The 12,437-nt window shown below is 41.9% G+C and overlaps 1 protein-coding gene across 1 annotated transcript in view; it reads right to left on the bottom strand.

Annotated features, from left to right (window-relative positions):
* The window catches only part of fstl4 (follistatin-like 4), a gene marked incomplete at both ends in the record, with an annotated part of 295,755 nt that overhangs the window by 174,293 nt on the left and 109,025 nt on the right, over nt 1-12,437 (bottom strand). The window lies entirely within an intron of this gene.

Genomic DNA, 12,437 nt, shown 5'->3' with positions numbered 1-12,437 from the left:
TTGCCAAATGCCATGAACATGTTACTTTGCATGTATGATTTAGAGGCAGAAGAATAATTTGCATAAAACTGCAATATTCATTGAATTCATTTAAAAAAGCATGTTTCAATTTTAAAGAAATCCGATCTGACAGATCTTTAGATATCGGTCCAAAGTTCACGTAAAAAAGGTTTTGTGCACGTGGAGCGAAAATTCCAGAATAAAAGCGGGTTTACACGTTTTACAAACTGCTCAAAATGGCGGAAAATCAAAGGGCGGAGCTTACTTAACAACGACACAGATGTCTTCCGCTTGAGTCAAAGCACGTGTGTAACAAGTTGCATGTCTTCAAACGAAATGAGTCATGACTTATGCCCGTTTGAAGTTTGAATTTTCAAACGCTTCGTATAGCGCCCCCCTTTGGCCGATTGGAATAAAATTGGTTTCAGTGATACTTTGACTAACCCTCCACATCTTTGCCAAATGCCATGAACGTGTAACTTTGCATGTATGATTTAGAGGCCGAAGAATAATTTGCATAAAACCGCAATATTGATTGAATTATTAAAAAATTATATTTCACTTTAAAAAAAATCTGGTTGATCAATCTGACCGTATTGGTCCAAAGTTCATGTGAAAAAGGTTTTGTGCACTTGACGCGAAAATCCCAGGAGGAGATAGATTTTTACTGTTTTTCATATAATTCCGAATTGTGGGAGACCTAAAGGTCAGAGGTCAAAAGTTAGAGGGTAAAAGTTGTTCGGCATGAGGAGACGCATACGTGTATACAGGTTTCATGCCTGTACCTCAAACACAGCATGAGCTATACCTGTTCAAAGTTCGCACTTTCGAAGGCTTCGTGCAGCGCCACCATTTGGCCGATTGCTATAAAAAATAATAGCGCACTTCGCCACTGTAAACTGAACACATTGATGTTTTTATTTTCATTTTCTCACTAAGTATGTAGGAGTAGAAAGGAACCGAAGTTCCCGTCTACTGTCTGACTGACTGACTGACTGATAGATAAACTAGAAAAATATTGTTCCTTCGAAACAATTGTGGGCTCGCTTCAAGCCAGAAAACAATGGCTATAAAAGTACAAAATGTCAAGATCGCAGGCAGTGCTCTCTTTGACGTTACTGACGTCAACGATTGGTCCATTTTGTTCCAAAAATGTGTTGTGCAAAAGTTGACCCGCTGGTGGCGCTATAACAGGCCAATGTAAGAAGGGTGGTATCTGTTCCTTGACCTATTGGGAATGTGCTTGCAAGATTTCACGCACATTGCAGGCTGTGTTCATGATTTGAGGTGTTTTTGGCTTTGGCCACTTTATCGCTGCTTGCAGCTATATTCATTATTATAATTTTTTTGTGTGTGTGCACTTCATAGGCATATTAGATAAAGGTCCTTAGATTGTGTGTAGAATGTTTCATGCAAATTGCAAAAAAAAAATCCTAACGGGTTTAAGCGTTTCACAAACTGCTCAAAATGATATAGCGCCCCCCTTTGTTCAATTGGGGTAAGATTGGTTTTAGTGATATTTGGACTAACACTCTACATCTTTGCCAAATGCCATGAACATGTTACTTTGCATGTATGATTTAGAGGCAGAAGAATAATTTGCATAAAACTGCAATATTCATTGAATTTATTTAAAAAAGCATGTTTCAATTTTAAAGAAATCCGATCTGACAGATCTTTAGATATCGGTCCAAAGTTCACGTAAAAAAAGTTTTGTGCACGTGGAGCGAAAATTCCAGAATAAAAGCGGGTTTACGCGTTTTACAAACTGCTCAATATGGCGGAAAATCGAAGGGCGGAGCTTACTTAACAACGACACAGATGTCTTCCGCTCGAGTCAAAGCACGCATGTAACAACTTGCATGTCTTCAAACAAAACGAGTCATGACTTATGCCCGTTTGAAGTTTGAATTTTCAAACGCTTCGTATAGCGCCCCCCTTTGGCCGATTGGAATAAAATTGGTTTCAGTGATACTTTGACTAACCCTCCACATCTTTGCCAAATGCCATGAACGTGTAACTTTGCATGTATGATTTAGAGGCCGAAGAATAATTTGCATAAAACCGCAATATTGATTGAATTATTAAAAAATTATATTTCACTTTAAAAAAAATCTGGTTGATCAATCTGACCGTATTGGTCCAAAGTTCATGTGAAAAAAGTTTTGTGCACTTGATGCGAAAATCCCAGGAGGAGATAGATTTTTACTGTTTTTCATATAATTCCGAATTGTGGGAGACCTAAAGGTCAGAGGTCAAAAGTTAGAGGGTAAAAGTTGTTCGGCATGAGGAGACGCATACGTGTATACAGGTTTCATGGCTGTAACTAAAACACAGCATGAGCTATACCTGTTCAAAGTTCGCACTTTCGAAGGCTTCCTACAGCGCCACCATTTGGCTGATTGCTATAAAAAATAATAGCGCACTTCGCCACTGTAAACTGAACACATTGATGTTTTTATTTTCATTTTCTCACTAAGTATGTAGGAGTAGAAAGGAACCGAAGTTCCCGTCTACTGTCTGACTGACTGATAGATAAATAATGACAATATCTAAAGTGTGCTCGCCTTATAGGCGAGCCCACAATAATGACAATATCTAAAGTGTGCTCGCCTTATAGGCGAGCCCACAACTAGTTGACTCATGTATCCACTCCAAAATGTATATTCAACACACTAATAAATAATCCCTGTGAAAACATAACATTTTATAAAAGCTTATAGCCGGCTCTCACTATCATAGACATGTACGCCGATTTTATTTCCAAGTTACAATGACAAGCAATTAAAATCTAACGATATGGAAGCAATTTCTACTGTTAAGTGCTTTAACAGTCTAAATCTTAAGATTGCAGATCTGGCTCAGAACAAGCACATATACAAACGCATGCCAGAGCAGTGATCTTATACATTTTCGTGGACCGTGAGCCTCCAATTTATACAGTGACGTGAGTCCTTTTAAATATGGATAAATCCCGAAGGTCCAAACCTGGCTGTGCCCAGCCCAGCGCACGCTGCCGATATGTGGGGGTCCACGGCCCACCGGGGAGAAGACCAGCCTGTGCGGGAACGGTACATGATTGCTAGTTTAAGCACTCAAACGCGCATTGCGCTCGTCGCCGAAATTGGGTTAAATGAATATCCAAAACGTAACCGTGGGGTCTCTATAGCTACTGTATAGAGACTATACAGTAGCTACTGTACACTATGCTGGAGTTAATGATGAAACCCGGCGTGGCGAGAGTGCGTGAGTTCATGGCCATGGGATGCTTGTAACCAAATGAACGCGCTCTGTCTGCGCACGGCACGGCACGTATAGGCTAGGTTAATCCCACATTCCCACTGTCAAAGACTGCTGTGTAAACCAAAATGCTGCTGTTCCAAGTAGCCTAGTTGCGTGTATGTGGGTGTGTGCGTTGCCTGTCTATGGGACATTGATAACCCCTGAACTCGCTGACAGTGCATGTTTAGAACTCTGGATACGATAGCGCACCGCTTTTCCTTTTCTGTGGAGACGGCCACTTACTGTATATTTTCACGTATACAGTATCGTTTTGAGAGAGAGAGAGAGAGAGAGAGAGAGAGAGAGAGAGAGAGAGAGAGAGAGAGAGAGGGAGGGAGGAGGAGAGAGACATAGCACCCATATAGACTCCCTTCCTCTCTGGTCACCTCTCACAGTGACCCTCGGTGACCTCTGCTCTGTGTACACAAGCCAAGCAGCGCAGCAGCAGCAGCAGGCCCAGGGCTCACAGCTCAGAGTTTATCCCGCTCATGAGTGCAGCGTGTCTGTGTCACCAAGTTAATGGCCTCAGCCAGAGAGCCGCTGCACGGGTTAGCGAGCAATAAGACCGGGGGCCGGGAGGGTGACGATAGGGGAGTGGAGGTGAAGGAGGGTGGGGGTGGGCGGATTCCATGGCTAATGCAATGGCCACCGCCGACAGAGAGCTAAACAGAAATGATCTGAAACGCTAAAGACACACTTGACATCATCAGGCGGATGGACGGATGGATGGATGGATGGATGGATGGATGGATGGACGGACGGATGGACGGATGGATGGATGGATGGATGGATGGATGGACGGACGGACGGACGGACGGACGGACGGACGGACGGACGGACGATGGATGGGAGAGAAAACAGGATAGGCTGAATTGAAGGAAGGAGAAGCATGAAAAGATACTTACGCAAAAACCAGTACAGTAATATGTAAAGCATTACAAATATCTGAATATTTAATTATATGATAGACTACATTTAATAAATACCCGTTGTTTAGTGGTTTGACTTTTTTTTCTTTCCACAGAATCAAAGGTTTTAGCCAGGATCAAAGGTTGTTCCCAGGATCCTGGATGGCTGATTCTAGGCTTAAAATAATGTATAAATATTTGTGTGAAAAAATAAGAATTGGCGTATTTAGAGGCACCAGTAAACCACGCCCACTGCTATGCCCTATACTATAGCACTGGATCTCAAACCTTTTTGGTTCTAGTACCTCCTTATACTGATTTCTGAAGCCAAGTACCCCGATGACTACAGCATTTTGCTTATACAATGTACATCAAAAGTCCAGTTCCACTGCCAATATGTTCAAAATAAAACAGCATAATGGCAAATAAACACTGCTTTCTATTCAATAACAGTTGTACTAGTCAGGTTTAACAAGTTACTTATATGAGAAGACAAAGACTGTCAATGTTTTGTCATTAAACATAACAGTAAAATACATATTCCCATTTTCTCCTGTAACCCGGCCCTGCAGTACCCCCGCATACACGTACCCCCATTTGAGAAACACTGCCCTATAGCAACACTATGCTGAGATGGGAGATTAGATACTGTATGAAGACTGTGAGTAGATATCGGTATAGACTAAAAAGACTCACGCCCCGGGAGAAATCAGAATAATGTAGCTTTGTAAGCCCTGGAGAGACGCATTGCTACTTTCCCTGTCTGGTGGATGTATATGCAGGAGTTTAAAGGCGTCACCATGCAGCCGTGGTGGTACAGCAGTGGTCCAGAATCAATCGGTCACAGCGGTGGCATTAGAGGAACCCCCTGCCGTTCCCACCGCATTATGCAGCAGGGGAAAAAAAGCGACAGCTCTTTGTTGTGCTTCCACTCTCTGCCACTTTGCAGGCAATGGGGAAAATGAAAGCAATTTAATTTAATTTGAGCTCAGACGGTTCTTTCAAATGGTGTTAAAAAGGGACATGGCTCTAATCACAGCCACCAGTCGGAACAGGGTTGATCCCTCAGAGTTGGAGAATGTTTGTTTGTTTTATATATATATATTTTTTTAATGTGTGAGTAAGTTATTACGTTTAGCAAATTTAAGACACGTCTTGAAAAGGATTAGGGTTAGGATTTGCTCTTAATAGTCTGTCTGTTAACACACTGACTTGATGTGCGTGCGTGCTTGCGTGAGAGAGATTACATTACTGTACAGTATGGGTGGGCGATATGGTGATAATTATCGTTGAGACGATACAATGTCTCCACGATATGCCTTTTCAGAGGTATCATATATATCGTGATACAATTGAGGGAGCCTTAAAAAATTATGTTTAATCGTTAATACAGAGATTCATTGCAGAATGTAATTTAAACCAGCATTTTGGTCTAAATCAGTAGTTCTCAAACTTTAAAATGTCAAGGTCTCCACTTAACTCTGACAGTATACAAATGAAACCAAATGGACCCATAAGAGTCCATTTTGTTTCATTTGTATACCATAAAAACCAACATGAAAAAGAACCGTGATAAAATCGTGTATCGTGATACAGCTTGGGAAAATATTGTGATATTGTATTTTTCCATATCACCCACCCCTACTGTACAGTAATTACAAGGAATTGTATTGTATATGTTTACATAAATAATAAGTTAACCTGCAAAATATTTTAATTCAGCTAAATCAAATGTCATTGTGGGTTAAAGAGAACAGTATCACCTATATTACAACAAATGAAAACATGTACAGTAGTACATATCCTTTTCTTTGAAGCTAAACAGCTTTGCCTCCGCAATCTCCTCCACTAACACTGACTAATGAAAACAAAACATTTCTGCTAAATTATGAATTACACATGCACATATTTTTTACAATACAATTCAAAATAAACAAAGCATCCCTTCAACAATTTCTACAGTATATGGCGGAGCAATTTGCTCCAAAATGTCTGTGGAAATATGGAGCAAGTCTGCAAAAGTTCATGTCACATTTTAAATGCTTGGAAAAAACACACAAACATGCAATAATAACATGCAGATGTTTGGGGGAAATTAAGCCCTGAATCCACTGCTCTTTTCCCTGCGAGTTTTAACCACTTGAACCCCAGCGTCCATATTCTTGGGAGCATGAGCCAAAAAAATAGCAGATCTACAAGCTCACCTTGAACATCGGCTGAGAGATTTTGTGTAGAATGAAAAAAGTATATAAAAAAAAAAATATATATATATATATAGCCCAGTTCTCTAAGCCTACAGGGATTTACGTGGTTAATATGTATGCTTTTACCTTGCCCTGATACAAAGCTCATTAGCCACTGTGTGGACAAAAACTAAATGGAAGTCGAACACTGAACTGCTGATTAGATTAGGGTTGTGTGTTTGGTAGCCGCTCTCTGTGTGTTCAATATTTATCTGGTTTGCTCCGCTGCATGTTAATGCCTTAGGACACTGACTGTGGGTTATGCCCACAGAACGAGCAAACAAATGCTCAAATCTCGTTGTTTTTGCAAATTCAACCAAGCTCGTGTTGTCAAATGATTGCATGGCGCGATGGTTGTAGTTTCCGTCGACTTGTTCTCTGTGTCGGAACAATTTCAAAAAATCACAACACACAGCTTGATCTATAAGCTTGTGACACAACGCGTTGTGACCTTGTAGTTGAACTATTTCTGTCATGTGGCCACGATCATTCTACCAGGTATAAAATAGGCTCAAGTGGTTTTAAAGATGCATGCCACAGCAAACGTAAACCACAGTAAACAGATGCCCTAAACAACAGCACCTTTTAATATTCTAGATTTTTAGATGTATAATGCCGTTTTGGGGATACAACAGCATGTTTAGTGGAGAAATAAATCTATGGGAAACCAACCAAAGCGAAATAATCGAGGCAGTCCCACTTTTTTACTCTCGATCCAATGTGGCGAAATAAGGAGCGATCGAAAACCCGCAGGAACACATTGGCATTTTTATGACAAATGCTTCTTTATCTGCTTTGCTTCACATTACTCGTTTGCAATTAGCTGATTGATTTTATAATTGTTTTGCTTCGACTTGGCAGATGATTGCACAACTATGTGTGGCAAAAGCCTCTGTTCCGAGCAAATTGTCCACACTATAGGGTGTGCCAAATGTAGTTCTAAGAGCGGCCATTTTCTTGGGTAAACACAGCCTTAACACAGTGTTCTGATTAGACTATAGCATTAGTTCTATGCAATCAAACAATTGAAACACCTGTGTTTTGACCCAAGAAATGGCCATTAAGGACTACAATGACGTAGCCGTTGGCACACACTATAGCCTCAAAGCAGAGAGCTACAAACAGAGTCTGACATACAGTCAACACATGCAGCATTCCATCACTCGCCAAGTGACTGCACAGGAGATGCCAATACTTGGCATACAGTATGTGTGTGTGTTTGTGTGGTTACTGCGTGCTGGATAATCACAGCAAACCCGGCGGTATTTATTTATTTATTCATCAAATGTCTTTCATTGATCAGTTTATCTTCGAAGGAAAAATGGTTGTCCCATTCCCCAGGGTTAGATAGATAGATAAATAAATAAATGAATGAATCACAACACCGTCTCAGTCTGGACACAAACATTACATTTAAATGCTGGAGATAAAATACTGCCCATTTTTAGTAAGCACTCAAGCCGCATGCAGAATCTACAAGCTCACAACAACACACAGATATGCTATTTTGGCTGCCTATTTTGGAAAATGTTAGTTTAAAATAAAAAGGATATTCGCCTATAACGTCATGCCCACAATAGGAACGCCAGGTTGAAAGTGCTTTTAAAGCCTAATTGTATCACGGGCCGTGTCCCAGCATGCCGTATCGTAATTCATTAAGTCATTATAAGCACAGTAACACGTACAATGATTGTTCCCCTCGTCGCACAGAGACATAAACAACACTCCCTTGGCACTTGACGCTCTATTTCCTGCTGGTTTGTGTTGGGGGGCGTCACCAGTTAAAAGTCTAATGTGTTGACTGAACATCCTTAATGTGGATTAGATATGCACGGCGGGGTCTGTCTGCCGGGAACCCTTCCCCACTTTAATGTGACATGACTGAACGTGACCTCACATGCATGTGAATGTGCTGATTTGTGGGACGTGTGTGTGTGTGTGTGTGTGTGTGTGTGTGTGTGTGTGTGTGTGTGTGTGTGTGTGTGTGTGTGTGTGTGTGTGTGTGTGTGTGTGTGCATGAGTGCGTGCGTGTGCGTGCGACATTGAGATGTCACCGTACGGTTCAAGACACTTGAAGCTTGGCTTTCTGTTTCAGCACGAGCACATGTGCCACAATCATAATTACGGTTTTAATACCGCATGGCAAAAACCCTCAGTGTTCATTTATCCATACGAAACTCTCTGAGTTAAATGAACGCTGAGGATTTCGCTGGTGTTGCATGCAGCCTTAGCTGGAAAATTAACGGAAGAGAGAAGGAAGGAGATTTAGTATTTAATGCTGAGTGAGTCAGTGAGTGAGTGAGTGAGTGAGTGAGTGAGTGAGTGAGTGAGTGAGTGAGCGAACGAATGAATGAATGAATGAGTGAGAGAACTTGTGAATATTTCGGGTGACTCCTTCTGTACATAAGAACTGTAGCCTCCCTATCATGGGGTAAAAATTCAGTAAAATAGCTGAAACCTCTTGTTTTTTTTTCTTTTCTTTTTTTTAGCTTTGTAGTTGTTTGTAGCTTTGGTAGCAGCTACAAACGCAGAACGCATTGTATCAGCATGTCACAGTTTTCAATTTAAAATTAATGGTGGCCTGTGTCTTTGTATAGCTGCCAGTGTGAACCCAGCATACCAGGCTATTTTTGGCAAAGATATTTAGTGTAAAGCGAAAACACGAGGCGGCCAAGCATAGAGCCCTCGGGGTGACTGCGGTCAACTAAGTAGGGTTTAAGTAGTTAACTAGTGAACCATTAAACAGCTAGCAGACACTATACATTAAGCAGTGGCTTTTTGCAGTGCAGTGCAAGTTGGGTGACCACCAGTACATATCATCCTACACAAGTCATGAAGCAATCGAAGCCATGATGAAGTGATCGCTCTATAGGCTTGATAATGTTGCTCTGTGCTGCTGCTGAGCATGCAGGTTTGCTGATGAGCGATGGTCCAGTAGTGGAGGATCTAATGATTTACTATAAAGCCCTGGTGATCCACAGTAACCTGCTGTTTAATATTGAAGTACTACCGGCAACTGAGACACATGTTCAGTGGAGGTGAGACCGTGTGTGTGTGTGTGTGTGTGTGTGTGTGTGTGTGTGTGTGTGTGTGTGTGTGTGTGTGTGTGTGTGTGTGTGTGTGTGTGTGTGCGTGCGTGCGTGCGTGCGTGCGTGCGTGCGTGCGTGCGTGCGTGCGTGTGTGTTATGAGCACCCTAAGTACAAAGGAAGCATCAATAAACCACAGATACTGTAAATCACTGAGATATTTCCATGTCATCCTGAAATAATGCTGGATATGAATTTGTCAATTCTACAGTAAGCACATATTTTCAGTAGACATGTGAAACAAAAACAAAGAATGAAATCATGTCGATCTTGATCAAAGAACGAAGTGGCCTCCTGAGGATGTCATTCACATCACATGACATATATATGATGTACTCTGAATTTGGGAAAGGTTTTAGCCTTGGACCAAGAATTAGTGTATCTCTGACAGTCTTGATAGGTCCATAGGTGTACAAATTCAAAATATGAAGTGCTTTGCCTACCCCTCAGCCACGGATGTTACTTTGTGTTCTGCAACATTCTGTATTGTTTAATAAAGAACTGCCTTTAATCCCACATGACAGTCTTGGTCCAAGGCTAGGAAAGGTTTCAGCCTGATCCGAGCCACATTAAAGGTGATACACCATGCATTTAAAAAGTATTTATGTCATATTGTTTATGTCCCAAAAACGTTTTTCAAAAGGTTTGAGGCTAAATTACTCCTGAATAGAGAGCCTCTCTCATTTTTGAATGGCTCTCAGAGCATTTCAGCTGCAGTACCACCTTTGGCCTGAACTGCGCCACCCCCCCCCCCCCCCCCCCAAAAATCCTTTTGATTTAAAAAAAAAAATAAAAAATTGGAAAAAAAAAATGTATGATGACGTCACAATCGGCAGATGACGTCGCAATCGGCAGCAAATCTGGATAGCCTGTTTTGAGAACCCGTGGGATACTTTTAACTTTCGCCTTCTCAAAACCAGAGAAAGACACAACGGTCAGAAATGGGACTTTGTGAGGATAGAAGGTGCTAGTGGGACCCCAGAAAAAGGTTTTAAAATAGGAAAAGTGAAATTTCATGGTGTATCACCTTTAATGACTTCCATTATAAAATGAAAGTTAAATATTAAAAACAATATAAAACTTGAACACAAAAGTGGCTTACTGGCAGCATGCACAAGAAATCCGGCACTGAATTGTCCATCCAGCCATTCAGCACTGAATTTCTCGCGCATGGCTTGCAAGATTAGCTGCCGATAAATAGACAGACATACAGTACACAAACACACACACACACACACACACACACACACACACACACACACACACACACACACACACACACACACACACACACACACACACACACACACACACACACACACACACACACACACACACACACACACACACACACACACACACACACACACACACACACACACACAGGCGGCTAGCCTCCTACAGAACCACGTAACGTAAACATACAAAAAGGATATTAACTCTCAAATACATGGAACGCGCCCGATTCGCGCTAGATTTGAACCACTTTAACCATTAGTTTATGCTTTAACTATTGAAAAATAGCAGATATACAAGCTCACAGCGCGGCACCGAGTGCCGCGCTGCGAGCTTGTAGATCTGCTATTTTTGAAAAATCGTGAAAATGTGTGCAAGTCTTTGAATATCTTTGACCCGATCTTTGACCGACTTCTAAATCCTTCCTCTAAATCAGCTGTTCTCAAACCCTTTCATGTCAAGGACCCCCAAAATCAGCAGACCCTTATCTCAAAATACGTTATTCCAGGGACCCCCCAGAAGCAGAGATTTGAGTTACAAAAGTCTGCTTTGAAAAATATATATTGAAAAATTTGCACACATTTTCACGATTTTTCAAAAATAGCAGATCTACAAGCTCGCAGCGCGGCACTCGGTGCCGCGCTGTGAGCTTGTATATCTGCTATTTTTCAATAGTTAAAGCAGTCAATAATCCTAGGCCTAAATGGGTGAAGCAGGTGGTGTTTGGGATTATGACCAATTGCATGGCAAGGCCTTGGAAAGAGGATGACTCCATCGGGACAGCATGCAGAGCAGGTGCATGCCTTCAGAGCACCAACGAGCAGCGGTGCAAAGAAGTATACTCGGATTTTATCCAAAGTTGTTTTGAAAGTTGTACTTGAGTACAGTGCTTGTCAGGCACGTGCACACATAGACATAAAAGGGAGCTTGAGCCCCTGGCCTTTTAACCGTCTGTAAAAAGTGCCCTCTCCAGACCATGAATGCAGTTTTTACTATGGTGAAAGAAACGCTAATGCCCTCCTTTCCATTCCATACCTGAAGGCAGCATTCAAGAGAATTGCCTTGTCCAAACTCTTCTGAACTTGAATGCAGTATCTTATGCTGAAAGAATTGCCCTCTCTGTGTAGAAATCCATGTCTTACGCCAAATCTCCAGTATTGGCTTGATTCATGCTTAGTTTAGTGTGGTATCAAGCACCGAAAATAGCCGGAGCTTGAAGGTCGGCTATTTTCGATATTGTCACCAAAAGGCCCTTTTCGAAATTTCATCCCCTGCCTCTCTAACATTCTCTGCACGTCCCTGGTGCTTGTTACTCTGTAATACTTTTTCCACCACTGCCAATGGGTACTGCCAATGCTGGCTGCCGTCTTTCCGTTCAAACTTGACCTGCTGCCCACAGCCCTGCGTGCCAGACACCCGCAATATCTGACACGAGCACGGACTGCTGACAGCGGCGCTGTCAGGACAGTGTGTGGATATCTGCAGCACAGAGCGAACGCTGGCGACCGGAGGGCCGATGTTGGCCGACAAACGCTTTAGTTCGCAATTTTACAAGCTGATATACAGTACGAGTCCTCCAAACCAGCATCCCCAAATCACTGAGAGCATTCATGAAAAGAAAAAAACTAAAAACAAACATCAAATGCAGCAGCCATCAAAGTCTGTCTAAACCAGTGGTTCA

Source organism: Nannobrachium achirus (genome assembly GCF_963921795.1).
Source record: "Nannobrachium achirus genome assembly, chromosome: 19".
Lineage (NCBI taxonomy): Eukaryota > Metazoa > Chordata > Actinopteri > Myctophiformes > Myctophidae > Nannobrachium > Nannobrachium achirus.
This window is presented reverse-complemented; position numbering and strand designations above follow the sequence as displayed.